Consider the following 21,071-nt stretch of genomic DNA (forward strand, 5'->3'; position numbering starts at 1 on the left):
AGTGATAAATAATAATGAATAATATAATATTATAAATTCCATCATCTATTATTGATATGAATTAAATTCTATTATAATTTCTGCAATAAATATATTATTATGTAAATACATAATGCATATAATTAGCACAAAATGCCCCAATAGAACACGGTGTTAGCAAGTTCACAAGTAAACCTCTTGGAATATTTAATAATTTTAAAAAGGAGATAATATAATGTAATATGTAGTTATTAACTTAGTGATGATAGATTTGTACTGAAATGTAAATTAGCGTGTAATCGGGTTTACCAAGTGGACTAAAGTAATCATACTCAGTCAACTCAAATCAGTTTTGTGCCATCATTTGTGCAAACTGTATTTTATGTCTCAAATGGATTTTAAATTGAAGCAGCTAAATTATGCAGGGTGTCCGGGGGTAAAGTGCACAAAATTCAGGAGGTGATTTTGCATTTGGTAAAAGTAAAAAAAATAAATAACTTTTTCGAAATTTTATTTTTTGAATATTTATTTTTCCATACAAAAAATGCAAAACATTGGAATTTCTAAAAAGTTATTTATCTCTTTTACTTTTACTTAGAATCACCTCCCAAAGCCAGTGCAATTTACCCCCGTACACCCTGTATAACCAAGTACACTAGAATCACCTCCCGAAGCTAGTGCACTTTACCCCCGTACATCCTTTATAATCCGTTACACTAGAATCGTCTCCCGAAGCTAGTGTACTTTACCCCCGTACACCCTGTATAACCCGTTACACTAGAATCACCACCCGAAGCTAATGCACTTTACCCCCGTACACCCTGTATAACCCGTTACACAAGATAACAAAAGGTTTTGTTACAAATTGTTATATCCACTTTAAGGGGATTTACAAATAACGCTTCGATGGTGACAGCCGGTCCTGGGCAGGCGCTATAGAAGTAATTCGCTCCAGGTGTCGACTTGTCAAGGCGCAAAGGAGGCGAGGAACCAAAGCGCTGATACTACCGAGCACCTAACCCAGCACCCTTGAGGTTTCTCAGGGCCGGCCCTTGATAGTGAAATACACACTAAAACTTTGAAAAGTAAAAAAATTTTAATGGTATTGATTTCATAATATTGCAAACACAGAATCTTCAGCAGCTCGAGTCCGCTTGAGAGTGACAGATAACCCCATTGAAAGGTCATTTAAAAATATCATCGATATCACATGCAAAATGGTAAGTCTAATTGCCGATGAGACATTCGTGAAATATTCATTATGCAGAATTTAACTATATTATAAATAATGAACTGGAAACGCATTAAAATGACTTACTGATAATTGGACATAAGAAGTCACACGATGAGAGCAAAGAGAGAGGAATTTTTTCAAATTTTTCCGACTTTATGTCCGGGTTAAATCTTCCCCATAGGAAAACCAAACCTTTCCACACACTTTTCCACAAATGATCATTTAGTCAATCCACATTATGCAAGTGCATTATATAAGTAAAATAAATACAAAACAATACAAGAACAACACGTCAACTCACAAGAGATCAAATGGAAAAAAAAAAATCACCGACTCCAGATATTTTTATATCAGAGGGTTCGGCTCGGTAGAACTTCTAACAGGGCCTATAAATCCTACTGATCCCTCAACATAAATATTTAAAAAATCTTTCGTTATCCTACATGTTTTCAAAATGACTTGATTTTTGCCTTTTTATGTATAAATTTTTTGATAGATCTAATACGCCTAAATTTTGAATGAGAGAGCTAGGTATAATGCCAGTAGCCGAAATAACAAATGGTAATATTTTTATAGTCTGAGAATGCCAAATTCTTTTTATCTCATTTCCTAAATCTGTGTATTTTCTTATTTTTTCTTTAACAGATTTTTGAATATTACAGGAATTTGGAATAGCGACATCAATGATATAAGTTATTTTTTTAAATTTGTCAGTAAAACTATATCGGGTCTATTATGACTAATTGTTCGGTCTGTTAGTATAGTTTTATCATAATATATTTTATAAAATTCGTTTTCTAAAAATGAATTTGTTTCGTATTCATAATATGGTATTATTTTACAGCAGTCAATCGAGTTATGTTTAATTACCAAACTTTGGTGAATTATTTTTAAAACTTGATTGTGCCTAAATGTTTACTAGGACGGTGCTAATACAGAACATCCCGATATAATATGTTTAAGCCAATTATTTTCTACATAAATCATCAATTTGATTTGTATCTTTGATTATATGCTTCCTATAATTTTTAGTATCAATGAATATATCTTGAATGGCAAGCATAAATCCTTCTATTTCTGCGCTCAACTCTCCAATACTCAACTATTATTAATATTATTCAAATTAAAATTGATGGTGACATTGAAAATGTTACTGACATGAAATACTTAGATAACGGAATTATATTCTATTTCAAATGCGAAATAACTTTTAACAACAGATAATTGGGAAGATTTCTCTTTTGGGCAGAATTCGTCAAAATAATTCCAGATCAAATACAATTATTATACTACTCCATTATTCCACCACATTGTAAGTTACAATTTCTTAAATTTCACGTTTGTTCTCTCAGTACAGACCCATTACATGTTTACCGACAATATACAAAATTTTAACCTCTTGCTTGACAGATTTAATATATTATACTCATTTAGATGAAAAAAATATTTTGTCTGAACAACAAAAAGGTTGCTGCAGAAAACATATGGGATGTAAAGGTAACTACTACTTCACGACTCGTTTCTTGTGTAACGACGGAGAACAAAATAACTTACAAATTCTTCAAAACAGTTTTTTAAAAATAACGTATATAAGACTCTAATAACGGGGGTTTGCTCGACGCTCACATTTTGATTATTTCCGATGAACGTATTACTAAAATCTCAAATGTTTTAAGAGGGATCCCTATGGATGCAAGTTATTTATGTTTAATATTAATAGAAACAGAACTTTACCATTAAAATATTTACTCTAAAACGGATTTAAAATTTTATAAAACGTTTTTTCAACTATAAAATTTTGGGTAAGCATGAAATTTTATTTTTGTAGACGATGAATTAATAACTTCCCAAGAGATCCCTCTAGAAAAATTTGAGATTTTAGTAATACGTTCATCAGAAATAATTAAAATAAACCCCACGGAGTATTTTCACAAAAGTCCCCTCTCCTCCCCCGCTTGATTCCTCCCCTGTGCCCCTCAAACATTGATATTTTTGGGTTCTACTAAAGCCATTATATCTCCTAAACTTAAACATGTATTAGAAAATTACTTCCACAAATTAAATTTGTATAAAATTAACTAAAAGTAATGTGAAATAAAACTTTTTTTATCTGCAAAAAATTTTTTTTGCTAAATTTTGGTTTCAAATTGAATTTTTTTTTTGACCGAGGGATTATGAAAAAATGTGTCAAACAAAATATTTGGCAAATGTAATAAGCTTTTAAAAGATGTGCAACATTGCTTAATTATATCTTTCATACTCGTCGAAGTCCGTCTTAATCCATAGAGGACACGGTGCGGCGCGCAGGCGACATGCGCACATGCGCAGCGGTAGAGGATTTTGGGTGACTTTTGTGCTTAGCACTTATTTATGTATTTCGACGAAAAGTTTAAGCAGATGGAAAAATAACATCATTGATAAATTCGAAGATATTGTGAAGTCTGTTGACTTTCTTATCACGAACATTGAAGAAATTAACAACAAAATGAATAGTGAAATCTCGCGAATTAAAGAAGACATCAATAAATTACAGTTCTCACAGAACCTACAGACATATCTTATTAAAACAGTGGAAAAGATAGCGCTCACCATTTTCCAGGAGCAAGTCTTTTTCCATGTGTGACGTATGAAATACTTACCCGTATCTTTCATGTCTATCGGTGTTTTCATTAGATTTACCGCATTCATCTTCCCGACACCATAAAGAGAAGAGGTCGTGTTACATTCTGTGACAGCATGGGCAAACAAAATGAGTTTTCTTTGATCACCTTACTTATTTACAATAAACTGAGCAGAATACACTGTTATTTTTTTAATGATAAACTAATGTTTATAAGACAAGGTTTTTATGCACAGCACAAAGGATAATAAATTATTATAAGCAATAATTAGTCGCCTGCAATATCAATAATAAAAATATTAAAAATAAATGCCGCTGACGGGAATTCAACCCAGGTTTAAGATCAGTTACATAAATGTTGTCGAGTTGTTTTACTTCTATAGAACTAGCGAGCCAATCAAACACAAAAAAAACAATTTACTTTTGCGCTCCATTCTTCATCTCTTTTATTGCAAACGTTAATCAATGTTGCTTGAATTTTTAGTGTCAGCAATATATTTATTTATCACTATATTCACGAGGTACCTGTCTAACTATGAATGAATGCGGTGTACAATTAATATTTGTGAAAACCCTAATACTCTTGGCCTAGTACGTTTTCCAAAATGACTAATTTAACTTGAATATTTTCATGTCTTTCAATTCTAACACTAGTTATCGTCTGTAACAATATTTACTTCAAGTTTATTTTAAGTAAAATACATTAAAACGGGCCTCATTATTTTTTAGTGTACAAATTTCCCAATATATCTGTTGAAAGTGGCCAAATGAGCAAAACACTCATACATTATACAACGCCCAAAAACGTTAGTCACAGTTAAACATACTGATTACTTGTTTTTATTATTTCAATCTGTTCTAACTTGATAAAGCAACAAATTGCAACGTGTTTTTTTAAAAACAGCGCTATCTATTGGACGTGAAAGCAAAACTTGCTAATGTTTTTCTATCTGCACAGTCAGACTGAGCCACAGCAACGCATGGCGGGGTACAGATGGTAAATAATCTGCAATTTTTGTTGGGAGCCATGTTCAATATATTTGAAGTTTTTACTTTTTAAAATAATTGCGAGACTAAATATTGTTTACAAGAAGTTTTCCTTGCTACGCCACTGAGTTTGTTTGATAAAAAGTTTTCCTTTAAAAATAAAGCAGGTATCCGCGTCTGTCTGTTTGTGCGCTTAGTTCTTCTAAACTACGCAACGGATTTTGATAAGGTTTTCACTTGAATTTAGGAATTCTTTCCCGGAAGGTTTATGTATAATAAATGCTTGTTTATTTATGGAAAGTAAAGAAAAGTCGATTTTTTGTAATCATTTCGTAAAAAATATTTTTGTTCGCTTACATTGCTAACACCTTATGAGATCCATAGGATTAACTTTACGAGATACTCGTACATCAAAATAATGTATGACTGAATTGTATATGTTAAAAAGGCCTACAGAAAAGTCCTTGACGCTATATGTCTATCTCATAAGGATAACGATAAGGACAACGTAAAGTCTATTTAAGAGAATAAACCTCTTGAAGTCTACAAGTGTCGAAATGTGATGCGTCTCGGATTAATTAAAGACTATAACAAAAGTGGCATAACTTCATTTACACAATCGCATTTCAATATAAAATAAAGGTGACCCTGACACGAATCCCTGACAATGTAGACACGTGCAGTCACTAGATAAAATACTGCATTCACTTCACACACAAAACTATGACATCTTTGGGGATGCCGTGTGGAGAGGAAACACAAGAGTTGTGTTATGAGACGATGTGTTCTCTGCCTACCCCCGCGGGAAACAGCGTGATGGTTTCATACATTTGTTTTATATCCACGGAAAGAAAGGCTCGTAAATATAATTATTTTATTTACATGCAGTCACGCATTACATAAGTCATAAGATAGTAGGCTCTTTGGTGAGTAAGATACTTTCAGAATCTCCCTGGTGAAAAATCAGATGCTATTAGTAATAATAATAATGATTCGATTATTTGTATAGCGCTGTTTTCGCAAGAAAATCATTTCAAGGGCGCTTAAAAACTCAATATATTCCTATTACTTTATCAAAACACAGAAAGCACACAAAAACCTTTTGTTATCATCAAAAATACAACACTTATATTGAAACAACACTAATTTACTGATGTGTACCCGGCGTTGGTCGGACACTCTTCACTACTTTCTATAAATGTGTTAACCTGTAGGAAGAAATTCTCTAAATGATAGTGAAAACCCCTTTCAAAATACAGCACTTATATTGAAACAACACTAATTTACTGATGTGTACCCGGCGTTGGTCGGACACTCTTCACTACTTTCTATAAATGTGTTAACCTGTAGGAAGAAATTCTCTAAATGATAGTGAAAACCCCTTTCAAAATACAACACTTATATTGAAACAACACTAATTTACTGATGTGTACCCGGCGTTGGTCGGACACTCTTCACTACTTTCTATAAATGTGTTAACCTGTAGGAAGAAATTCTCTAAATGATAGTGAAAACCCCTTTCAAAATACAACACTTATATTGAGACAACACTAATTTACTGATGTGTACCCGGCGTTGGTCGGACACTCTTCACTACTTTCTATAAATGTGTTAACCTGTAGGAAGAAATTCTCTAAATGATAGTGAAAACCCCTTTCAAAATACAACACTTATATTGAAACAACACTAATTTACTGATGTGTACCCGGCGTTGGTCGGACACTCTTCACTACTTTCTATAAATGTGTTAACCTGTAGGAAGAAATTCTCTAAATGATAGTGAAAACCCCTTTCAAAATACAACACTTATATTGAAACAACACTAATTTACTGATGTGTACCCGGCGTTGGTCGGACACTCTTCACTACTTTCTATAAATGTGTTAACCTGTAGGAAGAAATTCTCTAAATGATAGTGAAAACCCCTTTCAAAATACAACACTTATATTGAAACAACACTAATTTACTGATGTGTACCCGGCGTTGGTCGGACACTCTTCAATACTTTCTATAAATGTGTTAACCTGTAGGAAGAAATTCTCTAAATGATAGTGAAAACCCCTTTCAAAATACAACACTTATATTGAAACAACACTAATTTACTGATGTGTACCCGAGGTTGGTCGGACACTCTTCACTACTTTCTATAAATGTGTTAACCTGTAGGAAGAAATTCTCTAAATGATAGTGAAAACCCCTTTCAAAATACAACACTTATATTGAAACAACACTAATTTACTGATGTGTACCCGGCGTTGGTCGGACACTCTTCACTACTTTCTATAAATGTGTTAACCTGTAGGAAGAAATTCTCTAAATGATAGTGAAAACCCCTTTCAAAATACAACACTTATATTGAAACAACACTAATTTACTGATGTGTACCCGGCGTTGGTCGGACACTCTTCACTACTTTCTATAAATGTGTTAACCTGTAGGAAGAAATTCTCTAAATGATAGTGAAAACCCCTTTCAAAATACAACACTTATATTGAAACAACACTAATTTACTGATGTGTACCCGGCGTTGGTCGGACACTCTTCACTACTTTCTATAAATGTGTTAACCTGTAGGAAGAAATTCTCTAAATGATAGTGAAAACCCCTTTCAAAATACAACACTTATATTGAGACAACACTAATTTACTGATGTGTACCCGGCGTTGGTCGGACACTCTTCACTACTTTCTATAAATGTGTTAACCTGTAGGAAGAAATTCTCTAAATGATAGTGAAAACCCCTTTCAAAATACAACACTTATATTGAAACAACACTAATTTACTGATGTGTACCCGGCGTTGGTTGGACACTCTTCACTACTTTCTATAAATGTGTTAACCTGTAGGAAGAAATTCTCTAAATGATAGTGAAAACCCCTTTCAAAATACAACACTTATATTGAAACAACACTAATTTACTGATGTGTACCCGGCGTTGGTCGGACACTCTTCAATACTTTCTATAAATGTGTTAACCTGTAGGAAGAAATTCTCTAAATGATAGTGAAAACCCCTTTCAAAATACAACACTTATATTGAAACAACACTAATTTACTGATGTGTACCCGAGGTTGGTCGGACACTCTTCACTACTTTCTATAAATGTGTTAACCTGTAGGAAGAAATTCTCTAAATGATAGTGAAAACCCCTTTCAAAATACAACACTTATATTGAAACAACACTAATTTACTGATGTGTACCCGGCGTTGGTCGGACACTCTTCACTACTTTCTATAAATGTGTTAACCTGTAGGAAGAAATTCTCTAAATGATAGTGAAAACCCCTTTCAAAATACAACACTTATATTGAAACAACACTAATTTACTGATGTGTACCCGGCGTTGGTCGGACACTCTTCACTACTTTCTATAAATGTGTTAACCTGTAGGAAGAAATTCTCTAAATGATAGTGAAAACCCCTTTCAAAATACAACACTTATATTGAAACAACACTAATTTACTGATGTGTACCCGGCGTTGGTCGGAAACTCTTCAATACTTTCTATAAATGTGTTAACCTGTAGGAAGAAATTCTCTAAATGATAGTGAAAACCCCTTTCAAAATACAACACTTATATTGAAACAACACTAATTTACTGATGTGTACCCGGCGTTGGTCGGACACTCTTCACTACTTTCTATAAATGTGTTAACCTGTAGGAAGAAATTCTCTAAATGATAGTGAAAACCCCTTTCAAAATACAACACTTATATTGAGACAACACTAATTTACTGATGTGTACCCGGCGTTGGTCGGACACTCTTCACTACTTTCTATAAATGTGTTAACCTGTAGGAAGAAATTCTCTAAATGATAGTGAAAACCCCTTTCAAAATACAACACTTATATTGAAACAACACTAATTTACTGATGTGTACCCGGCGTTGGTCGGACACTCTTCAATACTTTCTATAAATGTGTTAACCTGTAGGAAGAAATTCTCTAAATGATAGTGAAAACCCCTTTCAAAATACAACACTTATATTGAAACAACACTAATTTACTGATGTGTACCCGAGGTTGGTCGGACACTCTTCACTACTTTCTATAAATGTGTTAACCTGTAGGAAGAAATTCTCTAAATGATAGTGAAAACCCCTTTCAAAATACAACACTTATATTGAAACAACACTAATTTACTGATGTGTACCCGGCGTTGGTCGGACACTCTTCACTACTTTCTATAAATGTGTTAACCTGTAGGAAGAAATTCTCTAAATGATAGTGAAAACCCCTTTCAAAATACAACACTTATATTGAAACAACACTAATTTACTGATGTGTACCCGGCGTTGGTCGGACACTCTTCACTACTTTCTATAAATGTGTTAACCTGTAGGAAGAAATTCTCTAAGTGATAGTGAAAACCCCTTTCAAAATACAACACTTATATTGAAACAACACTAATTTACTGATGTGTACCCGGCGTTGGTCGGACACTCTTCACTACTTTCTATAAATGTGTTAACCTGTAGGAAGAAATTCTCTAAATGATAGTGAAAACCCCTTTCAAAATACAACACTTATATTGAGACAACACTAATTTACTGATTTGTACCCGGCGTTGGTCGGACACTCTTCACTACTTTCTATAAATGTGTTAACCTGTAGGAAGAAATTCTCTAAATGATAGTGAAAACCCCTTTCAAAATACAACACTTATATTGAAACAACACTAATTTACTGATGTGTACCCGGCGTTGGTTGGACACTCTTCACTACTTTCTATAAATGTGTTAACCTGTAGGAAGAAATTCTCTAAATGATAGTGAAAACCCCTTTCAAAATACAACACTTATATTGAAACAACACTAATTTACTGATGTGTACCCGGCGTTGGTCGGACACTCTTCAATACTTTCTATAAATGTGTTAACCTGTAGGAAGAAATTCTCTAAATGATAGTGAAAACCCCTTTCAAAATACAACACTTATATTGAAACAACACTAATTTACTGATGTGTACCCGGCGTTGGTCGGACACTCTTCACTACTTTCTATAAATGTGTTAACCTGTAGGAAGAAATTCTCTAAATGATAGTGAAAACCCCTTTCAAAATACAACACTTATATTGAAACAACACTAATTTACTGATGTGTACCCGGCGTTGGTCGGACACTCTTCACTACTTTCTATAAATGTGTTAACCTGTAGGAAGAAATTCTCTAAATGATAGTGAAAACCCCTTTCAAAATACAACACTTATATTGAAACAACACTAATTTACTGATGTGTACCCGGCGTTGGTCGGACACTCTTCACTACTTTCTATAAATGTGTTAACCTGTAGGAAGAAATTCTCTAAATGATAGTGAAAACCCCTTTCAAAATACAACACTTATATTGAAACAACACTAATTTACTGATGTGTACCCGGCGTTGGTCGGACACTCTTCAATACTTTCTATAAATGTGTTAACCTGTAGGAAGAAATTCTCTAAATGATAGTGAAAACCCCTTTCAAAATACAACACTTATATTGAAACAACACTAATTTACTGATGTGTACCCGAGGTTGGTCGGACACTCTTCACTACTTTCTATAAATGTGTTAACCTGTAGGAAGAAATTCTCTAAATGATAGTGAAAACCCCTTTCAAAATACAACACTTATATTGAAACAACACTAATTTACTGATGTGTACCCGGCGTTGGTCGGACACTCTTCACTACTTTCTATAAATGTGTTAACCTGTAGGAAGAAATTCTCTAAATGATAGTGAAAACCCCTTTCAAAATACAACACTTATATTGAAACAACACTAATTTACTGATGTGTACCCGGCGTTGGTCGGACACTCTTCAATACTTTCTATAAATGTGTTAACCTGTAGGAAGAAATTCTCTAAATGATAGTGAAAACCCCTTTCAAAATACAACACTTATATTGAAACAACACTAATTTACTGATGTGTACCCGAGGTTGGTCGGACACTCTTCACTACTTTCTATAAATGTGTTAACCTGTAGGAAGAAATTCTCTAAATGATAGTGAAAACCCCTTTCAAAATACAACACTTATATTGAAACAACACTAATTTACTGATGTGTACCCGGCGTTGGTCGGACACTCTTCAATACTTTCTATAAATGTGTTAACCTGTAGGAAGAAATTCTCTAAATGATAGTGAAAACCCCTTTCAAAATACAACACTTATATTGAAACAACACTAATTTACTGATGTGTACCCGAGGTTGGTCGGACACTCTTCACTACTTTCTATAAATGTGTTAACCTGTAGGAAGAAATTCTCTAAATGATAGTGAAAACCCCTTTCAAAATACAACACTTATATTGAAACAACACTAATTTACTGATGTGTACCCGGCGTTGGTCGGACACTCTTCACTACTTTCTATAAATGTGTTAACCTGTAGGAAGAAATTCTCTAAATGATAGTGAAAACCCCTTTCAAAATACAACACTTATATTGAAACAACACTAATTTACTGATGTGTACCCGGCGTTGGTCGGACACTCTTCACTACTTTCTATAAATGTGTTAACCTGTAGGAAGAAATTCTCTAAATGATAGTGAAAACCCCTTTCAAAATACAACACTTATATTGAAACAACACTAATTTACTGATGTGTACCCGGCGTTGGTCGGACACTCTTCACTACTTTCTATAAATGTGTTAACCTGTAGGAAGAAATTCTCTAAATGATAGTGAAAACCCCTTTCAAAATACAACACTTATATTGAAACAACACTAATTTACTGATGTGTACCCGGCGTTGGTCGGACACTCTTCACTACTTTCTATAAATGTGTTAACCTGTAGGAAGAAATTCTCTAAATGATAGTGAAAACCCCTTTCAAAATACAACACTTATATTGAAACAACACTAATTTACTGATGTGTACCCGGCGTTGGTCGGACACTCTTCACTACTTTCTATAAATGTGTTAACCTGTAGGAAGAAATTCTCTAAATGATAGTGAAAACCCCTTTCAAAATACAACACTTATATTGAAACAACACTAATTTACTGATGTGTACCCGGCGTTGGTCGGACACTCTTCACTACTTTCTATAAATGTGTTAACCTGTAGGAAGAAATTCTCTAAATGATAGTGAAAACCCCTTTCAAAATACAACACTTATATTGAAACAACACTAATTTACTGATGTGTACCCGGCGTTGGTCGGACACTCTTCACTACTTTCTATAAATGTGTTAACCTGTAGGAAGAAATTCTCTAAATGATAGTGAAAACCCCTTTCAAAATACAACACTTATATTGAAACAACACTAATTTACTGATGTGTACCCGGCGTTGGTCGGACACTCTTCACTACTTTCTATAAATGTGTTAACCTGTAGGAAGAAATTCTCTAAATGATAGTGAAAACCCCTTTCAAAATACAACACTTATATTGAAACAACACTAATTTACTGATGTGTACCCGGCGTTGGTCGGACACTCTTCACTACTTTCTATAAATGTGTTAACCTGTAGGAAGAAATTCTCTAAATGATAGTGAAAACCCCTTTCAAAATACAACACTTATATTGAGACAACACTAATTTACTGATTTGTACCCGGCGTTGGTCGGACACTCTTCACTACTTTCTATAAATGTGTTAACCTGTAGGAAGAAATTCTCTAAATGATAGTGAAAACCCCTTTCAAAATACAACACTTATATTGAAACAACACTAATTTACTGATGTGTACCCGGCGTTTGTCGGACACTCTTCACTACTTTCTATAAATGTGTTAACCTGTAGGAAGAAATTCTCTAAATGATAGTGAAAACCCCTTTCAAAATACAACACTTATATTGAAACAACACTAATTTACTGATGTGTACCCGGCGTTGGTCGGACACTCTTCAATACTTTCTATAAATGTGTTAACCTGTAGGAAGAATTTCTCTAAATGATAGTGAAAACCCCTTTCAAAATCCGTTTCGTCAGGGCGTTTGCCCACCTGCTGCGTGGCCTCTCCAGCCGGACTCTCTCGACCAATCGCCTTGCGCCGCATTGGGAGGGATTTATTGATGACATTAATATATTATCAATTATTGTTTCCGCGTTTTTTATTTACTATAATACATCTATTTTTATTAATAGGATGAATTAAAAAATATCCAATAATATTGTAATTTCCTCCACAGGGACTGAAGTCAACCGCGCTTACAGCTGAGCCAAATCCCGATTGGGTATGATCGAAATTTATTTCGAATATTAACTGCTGTTATTTCATTCAAATTCAAAGTGAAGCGTATATTACCGCGGGTGTATGCGCGATTGCCACCAAAGTTAATAAAATGCATTGTCATCGACAATGAGTATATCTACTGAGATTCAGCTCTATCGGTTGTCGGGAAGTGGGTTCAAATCCACTTCCAACATTTTCATTCATTCGTAGACGTATTTAAAATAGATTGATGACTTGTTGACGGCATCTCACAATTTATTAATTTAAAGTAATACATAGTTACTTGCGGCACGTTCCAGAGTGGAAATCAGAATTGAAACGTTGCTTGAAATGTCTTCAGCCGTGTTTGGTGACCAAATCTGAACAGCCAGGTACTATCCAACCTCCCTCTCCCCCATCTCCTTTACCTCGCCAACACCTTCGGCCTCACAACATATCCCAATGCGGATACTATTGTCTCACTTGCTTCAAATAATTATATATAGTTTTAGTCGTGTTCTATGACAGGTGTGAATAGCCATCTCTTTCACCTCCTTAATCCTTTCACTCGCACAGCATACCTCAATTAGTGATGCAATAGTTCCACTGGGTCCGGTAAAACTATGAGCAATTGGGACTCTTACAACAATCTGCAGTTTTATTCTGAAATTGATGAAATTTTGCACACTTAACGTTTAAAACAGGAGGAAGGTCACCAAACTGCTCCCAACCGTCAGCAACCGAAGCCAGTGATACTATGGCATTCTGAAGGTAGTGGAGAGGGGAAGATGAAGGTGGGCAAGTACCTGGCTATTCAGATCTGGTCAACAAACACGGCTAAAGCCATTTTAAGCAACGTGTCAATTCTGAATGGTGGTCTTGCACCAGGGCGATATTGAGAGTAAACCTGCCTTAAATCTACATTGCATCTGCACGAGATTTCGGAAAACCACGCCACCCCATTTATAACGGAGAATTCAATAGTATGATATGGTAGAATGCACATACGCCTCAGGGATCTCATTTCTCCTTAAACTTCTTTCTTCGTTTAGCACTCTACACGCCGAAAGCATGTATCACACATACGCCTCAAGGATCTCATTTCCCCACAACATACCCCAATCGGGGATTCAGTTGGGCAGTTGGGACACTTGCTCGGTAATCACATAACTGTTTTTTTTAAAACCACATATTGAAAAAAAAAAATTAAGTATCTTAAATAAATTACATTGGTACCTATTTTATCTCCATATTTATTTTACTTATTATCAGCTCATTAGTTCATCAGAAAATTAAAAGTCCATTGAACTTGAATAATGTAAAGCATTACGCAGGAATATTTCACATTACCCATGCACCGGGAAGTTTAATTATTCACAAATTAACGTTAAAAGAAAGGATTGGTTCGTTTTTCTTTGGGTAGCACGTCACTGTATACCACTAAAGCAGGGGTAGGGAACCTTTTTACCGTCGGGGGCATTTGAACGTTTTTCTTTGGGTAGCACGTCACTGTATACCACTAAAGCAGGGGTAGGGAACCTTTTTACCGTCGGGGGCATTTGAACGTTTTTCTTTGGGTAGCACGTCACTGTATACCACTAAAGCAGGGGTAGGGAACCTTTTTACCGTCGGGGGCATTTGAACGTTTTTCTTTGGGTAGCACGTCACTGTATACCACTAAAGCAGGGGTAGGGAACCTTTTTACCGTCGGGGGCATTTGAACGTTTTTCTTTGGGTAGCACGTCACTGTATACCACTAAAGCAGGGGTAGGGAACCTTTTTACCGTCGGGGGCATTTGAACGTTTTTCTTTGGGTAGCACGTCACTGTATACCACTAAAGCAGGGGTAGGGAACCTTTTTACCGTCGGGGGCATTTGAACGTTTGTGGGATCACCCGCGGGCTGCACCTAGTTACTTGCACTAGAGGGGAGGGGGGGGGAATCCTCTACATATTTATTTATTTATTTATTTATATATATATACGCCTAAAAAGGCTTTTACATAGAAGTGATACATGATGCAGTACAATAAGAGAATATGTATTATACAGGAGATATTGACAGTAAATAGATGTAATCCATTTTAAAGAAGGAAAAAAAATAACATGAAGTAAAAAAAAATTACAACAACATTACATATAAAACAAATCATTTAAACTAATTTACCAAAGCTACTCTAATTTGTAGGATTCAACAAAGTGTTGATGTAGATTATGCTTAATTCTATATATGGAGTCAATAAATAAATCAATAACACCCCCATACTTGTTTATTATTATGACTCATTTTACTATCATATCTGAAAAATTGTAAAATGGTGACCAGATGTCATGTTCATAAACTCCGCATCTAGCAATTTATAATTGCACTCGGAAAGAGAGAGTTGTTTCCCTTGAATTGCGACCAAAGAACCAGAGAAGTTTGATTCCAGTATGTTTATATGCATTTAGTATACAAGACTGGTTTTAACTTAAAAGTAATTCTGCATAAGAGTCCACAAGCTTAAGTAAAAGTCATACGGAATATAACAACGGTTTCCTTCGAAATGAAACCGAATCGAGAATTTGAACTGTGCATTCGGAATTCAACATTGGATTAAACTTGTTTGAATCTTTTTTTTTTTTTTTTTTTTTTTTTTTTTTTTTTTTTTTTTTTTTTTTTTTTTTTTTTTTTTTTTTTTTTTTTTTATATATACAATAATATTATTATTGGGTTTATAAAAACAGTTTATATTTAAACAAGTTCTGCTGTGTAATTATTATTACGCGTGACAGCTGTTTAGACAGTTTGATAATGCCTTTAGAGGGCGAAACAGCTGTCACGCATAATAATAATTACACAGCAGAACTTGTTTAAATATAAACTGTTTTTATAAACCCAATAATAATATTATTGTATATATAAAAAAATAAAAAAATAAAATGGAGTTCTACAAATTAAACTTAATAACAATAAAAAAAAAAAAAAAAAAAAAAAAAAAAAAAAAAAAAAAAAAAAAATGTTTGAATCTTTATGCTAGTCCCCTGCTTTAACTATAAATGCACCCATTTACATTCTCAACACAGAACTGGTTTTAACTGACTGTTTAGTTTTGTGTAAAATACAATATACAGTGGTGCCTCACACAACGAACTTAATTCGTTCCAGGAGCAAGTTCGTTATGCGAAAAGTTCGTTATGTGAAACGCGTTTTCCCATAACAATACATGTTAAAAAAAATAATTCGTTCTGTAGCATAAAATATGGTAAGATGACATAAAAAAAAGATAAATTTTTTGTTACTATTTTTATTTAGATACATCTAAAAACATAATGAAAAAAACACACATTTTTTAATTTTAAGAAATAATCGAATCTTGCACATCTTCATCCATTTTCCGCCGATGGTGCAGTGAAAAACCTGTCCAAAGTCGTTTGTTTCTCTCTTTTCTTCAACATCTGCCGGAAATAAATAAGCCAAACTCTTTGACGAGGTCACACTGTTTTACCCCACATTCACTCCTTCTAATTATTTCCTGTTTCATTTCAAGAGAAATCACCTTCCTGCTTTTTTTAGAACCCATCATATAAAAAAAATGTTGAGTTTATCTTAAAAGGACGACTGCCGTGATACGTGTGCGATTTAATTCGTAATGAAGAACGATTGCTGCGATACGTGCGTAAGTTAAGCGTACTACGCAGTGACTAACGAGTCTAATAGAAGTGAGTCGTTCACGAACGAGTCGGCTCAGTGAACCGGATCTTTACACGGATCCGTAAGATCCGGTTCCCAAATTAGCCGCTCACTCGTTCGCGGATCAGTAGTGACTCACCCGTTCGGGAACGGTGAGCCGGTGACCCGCTTCACTCGTTCGCGAACGATGAGCCGGTGAGCCGGTGACCCGGTGACCCGCTTCACTCGTTCGCGAACGGTGAGCCGGTGAGCAGGTGACCCGCCAGACCCGAAGAGCCGACTCACCCGTTCGCGAACGAAGATCCGCATACATCGTTCAACGGATCTCACGGCTCGCGGGTCACTACTGACGTACTGACCGGATTGATACGACATAATAATATTGGTATTCCCGTTTGCATTACATTTTAGTTGTTATGTCGGCACTTATTTAGTTTATTATAACAGGAACAAGGACGAGTTATATTATGTTCATGGTTTATTTTCTGTTAATCATTGATATCTAAATAATGTTGGTAATGAGAACTTAGAACGACGTTTAACTATTATTCTCACACCGAATTATTTTGTTTCACAACACATTTTTTATATTATTATTACATTCATTTAGGACACAATTAATTTTAAATAGATTTAAGTTTATTTTATTGTTCTATATTTTAATACGATTCGCTAATTGATTATTTAAACTTAATTTAAGGAAACTTTTTCATAGTATTGATATAGATTATAGATTGTAATTTAAAAATAACATATCTGACAATTTGACGATGTCATTCTGGACCTTTTTTGAGAAAGAGTTTGAAAATATCCTTTCACAGGGCACCGAGGTTGCTGTTGTACATAGTCTTTTTTAACAATTGCATAAATCCATAATAGCTTTTCTTGTGGAAATTATGGTAATTTTAAATTAAGGCTATTTTAAAGTACATAATTATGTTTTCCGGGTAAAAAAATAAACAAGCGATAAGAATCGTGATTCAACGATTACCATACGATTGAAGTTTGACGTTTCATACCAAAAACCTAACAATACAAAAAATTTCTCGATTTCATTTTTTTTCATTCTTACAAAAGGGTATTCCAATAATATTGGGAATCCCTTTTGAATGTGATCATAAATATACGATATTTAGATCGATGTTCCTAAGCAAAAATATTTTCTTCGAAATATACCAGTCACCAAATACCATTTTTTGCGATTTCTCAAGGTTGTGAAAATACATGCGACCATAAACAATACAATTGCACTCAGCCTACTTAATTCGTTCAATCGCCTAAAGAAGCAAAAATGTCGGAATGTTAACACACGATAACAAGGTCCGATCCGATAAAGCGCTGTCCTGAGAAATGAGCTTTAAAGCATTTATCTTTACAGCTCATTTTTCCGGAGGGATCTTTGTCAGACGCAACCTTTTACACTGAGATGAAAAATCGTAAAAACCTAAAAATATTTTAAATACAACTTCTATAAAAGAAAAATGGGGAGGGGGGAACCGGCTCAATCGAGCCGGTTCACTGAAGCGGATCTTTCAAGTGAACGGGACCTAGTGAAGCGGCTCCTTCAACTGAGCCGCTTCGCCCATCTCTAGAGTCTAACGACTGCCTGCGCGGGAGGATGCAATTAATCGGCAGTGATCGTAGAAGATCGGGCGACTTCGTTGTGTGAAGCGAAGTTCGTTGTATGAATCGTGAAATGAACGAAAAGGAAGTTCGTTGTGTGCAGCATTCGCTGTGCGAGGCGTTCGTTTTGTGAGGCACCACCAATAAACATATGATTCCGCAATTGGATATTTTTGATGCATTTTGAACCCAAGACTGGTTTTAAATAATAAATATGCGTTGGAGTCCTTCAGCTTAAATTATAATTGTACTTTCATTTTATAATGAACAAGAATTTAATTAATTAACGTATCTGACATACTGCGACAGAAGTAGATTGAAAGGTAGGTAAATGCAGGTAATTCCGTTAATGGAGGACTGAACGCGCTAAGAAGCGAAGTTAACAGTCCACAACGGAGTGCTGGTACCTACTCTGATGTATGGAAGTGAGGCATGGAACTGGCAAAGAAAGGATGAAAGTAGACTGAATGCTGTTGAAATGAGATCCCTGAGGCGTGTGTGTGGTAAAACCATGTTTGATCGTGTGAGGAATGTGGAGATCCCAAAGAGTCGGGGACGCCCGAGGAAGACATGGCACGATCAAGTGAATCAGATACTCGAGTCGGGCCATGTCAAGGGTCAGAATAATAGAAGAGTATGTATGAATGTGAATGAGGCAAGAAGTGTGTGCCAAGACCGAGTTGTTTGGCGGTCCATCCTCTCTGCCTACCCCTGAGGGGAAACGGCGTGATGGTTAGTTAGTTATTTAGTTAGTTAGTGTACTGCGAAGAAAAACGGTTCTGAATGTTTTTTGTTTTTACTTTGCGGTTTGTTTCAGCACGACTCGAAGCACGCACCAAAAGTGTTCGCGGGCCGCACCAAAAGTGTTCGCGGGCCGCACCAAAAGTGTTCGCGGGCCGCACCAAAAGTGTTCGCGGGCCGCACCAAAAGTGTTCGCGGGCCGCACCAAAAGTATTCGCGAGCCGCACCAAAAGTGTTCGCGGGCCGCACCAAAAGTGTTCGCGGGCCGCACCAAAAAAAGCCACGAGGGCCGCAGTTTCCCCACCCCTGCACTAAACGAGATAAATTAAAATACATGGAAAGAACATAAATAAATGAATTGCTGATGATGTGTTCGCACTCACGTGCGTAAAGAGTGCGAACACATCATCAGCAATTCATTTATTTATGTTCTTTCCATGTATTTTAATTTATCTCGTTTACTGATATCGTAACCAACAAAGCGCTGGTTTTTCCCGCAACTCGCTCTGTACAAACACATTACTGATAAAGGAAGCGGTTACAGAATAAAAATATTATTTTTCGTATTTCTCTCCTTTTTTAGAATATTAGTGTTTCATTCTTTGTTATTTAAATGTGACTCCTTATCTCGGGCCCAGAGGTCAGAGAGGTCGCTGATATAAAACTGTACCAAGGAAAATACAATTTAATGGAATTTGTTAATAAATTATAATCAAAATTTCCTCTGAAACGTTTCGTAAGTAAGTAAGTACTTAAATATATATTTTAAATTTCGAATAATGAATTATACAATTTGTCCATAGAAACAACATCTCTCAGACAGGTAGGTATCATAATAATTTTAAAAAAGTGCGAATAAGAAAGTCATAATGAAACACGACGTCACTTTAAAAATATATATTTACCGTTCAAACCGCTACCATCTCGATACGGAAACGGAACGTACAAACAAATTTACAGAAAGACTGTTCAGTTAAAACAGGACTGTAGTATTTGATATATATAGATTTGTCGGTAAGCACTTACAGTCCAGTAACCATGTACATCAGACAGATCCGGAGCTGTTTATGATGTTGGTTCAATGAATAATCCAAGATTCCGACTTCGAGCGTAGAACGCAACATTATCAAAAATCCAACAAACTTCGACACTTTCTACCTTTCTTCATTTTTGGCGATTTTCACCCTGAAGGACTAGTTTTCTACTATAACTATGTTGAAAATTAGTCCTTCGACATAGTTATAACCGAAAACGTGTATCCTGCTTTGTGCATGACAAGCAATAAAATAATCTTTCAGCGTTGCCATATTCGCCCATTTATCCTGTCCTAATTGTTCGCATTTTCTGTATTAACACATGAACATGGCAACGTTGGAATGTTTTTCTTGCTTGTCATGCACAAAGAGCACGCTCACTATTTGGGGACATTTTGTTATACGAAATTAATATCGACAACAGTTCTAAACAAAACAAAAATTTCCAAAAGAAGTTACTCATCAAGGAATCAATACTGACACAGAAAAAAACCCAAAACTTTGTGGTGACATCTTTAACAATTATTTTGTTAATGTCGGCGCTAATCTTGCTAGTAATATTATCCTAGACAAAAAACACACTCAACAACCAGAGCTTAGCCCAACTTTTGAAGAAGGTTTCCACACATTTGCTTCAGTAACTGATAAAGAAGTAGAAAACGCTATAATAAGTTTACGAGGATCAGCAAGCCCTGGCTACGACAACATAACTGTAAAAACATTAAAAACTGTACGTGAGATAATCAGCAAACCAATTGGTTATATAATAAATGTTAGTCTGAAGAAGGGCATATTCCCGAACAACTATAAGAAGACTATTGTGACCCCTGTTTTTAAATCTGGTAATGAAAAAAACACTTCTAACTATCGTCCCATAGCACTCACATCAAATATAGCAAAAATCTATGAAAAAAATGTTAAAAAACAACTCAACAACAACTTAAAAGATAAGAAGATAATGAGCCCAAACCAGTTTGGATTTAGGGACAATCTCAGCACACAGGATGCGATTGCTAAATTGACATCA

This window comes from Hesperophylax consimilis, chromosome 20 (assembly GCF_061612785.1).
Source record: "Hesperophylax consimilis isolate HC1 chromosome 20, BYU_Hcon_1.0, whole genome shotgun sequence".
Lineage (NCBI taxonomy): Eukaryota > Metazoa > Arthropoda > Insecta > Trichoptera > Limnephilidae > Hesperophylax > Hesperophylax consimilis.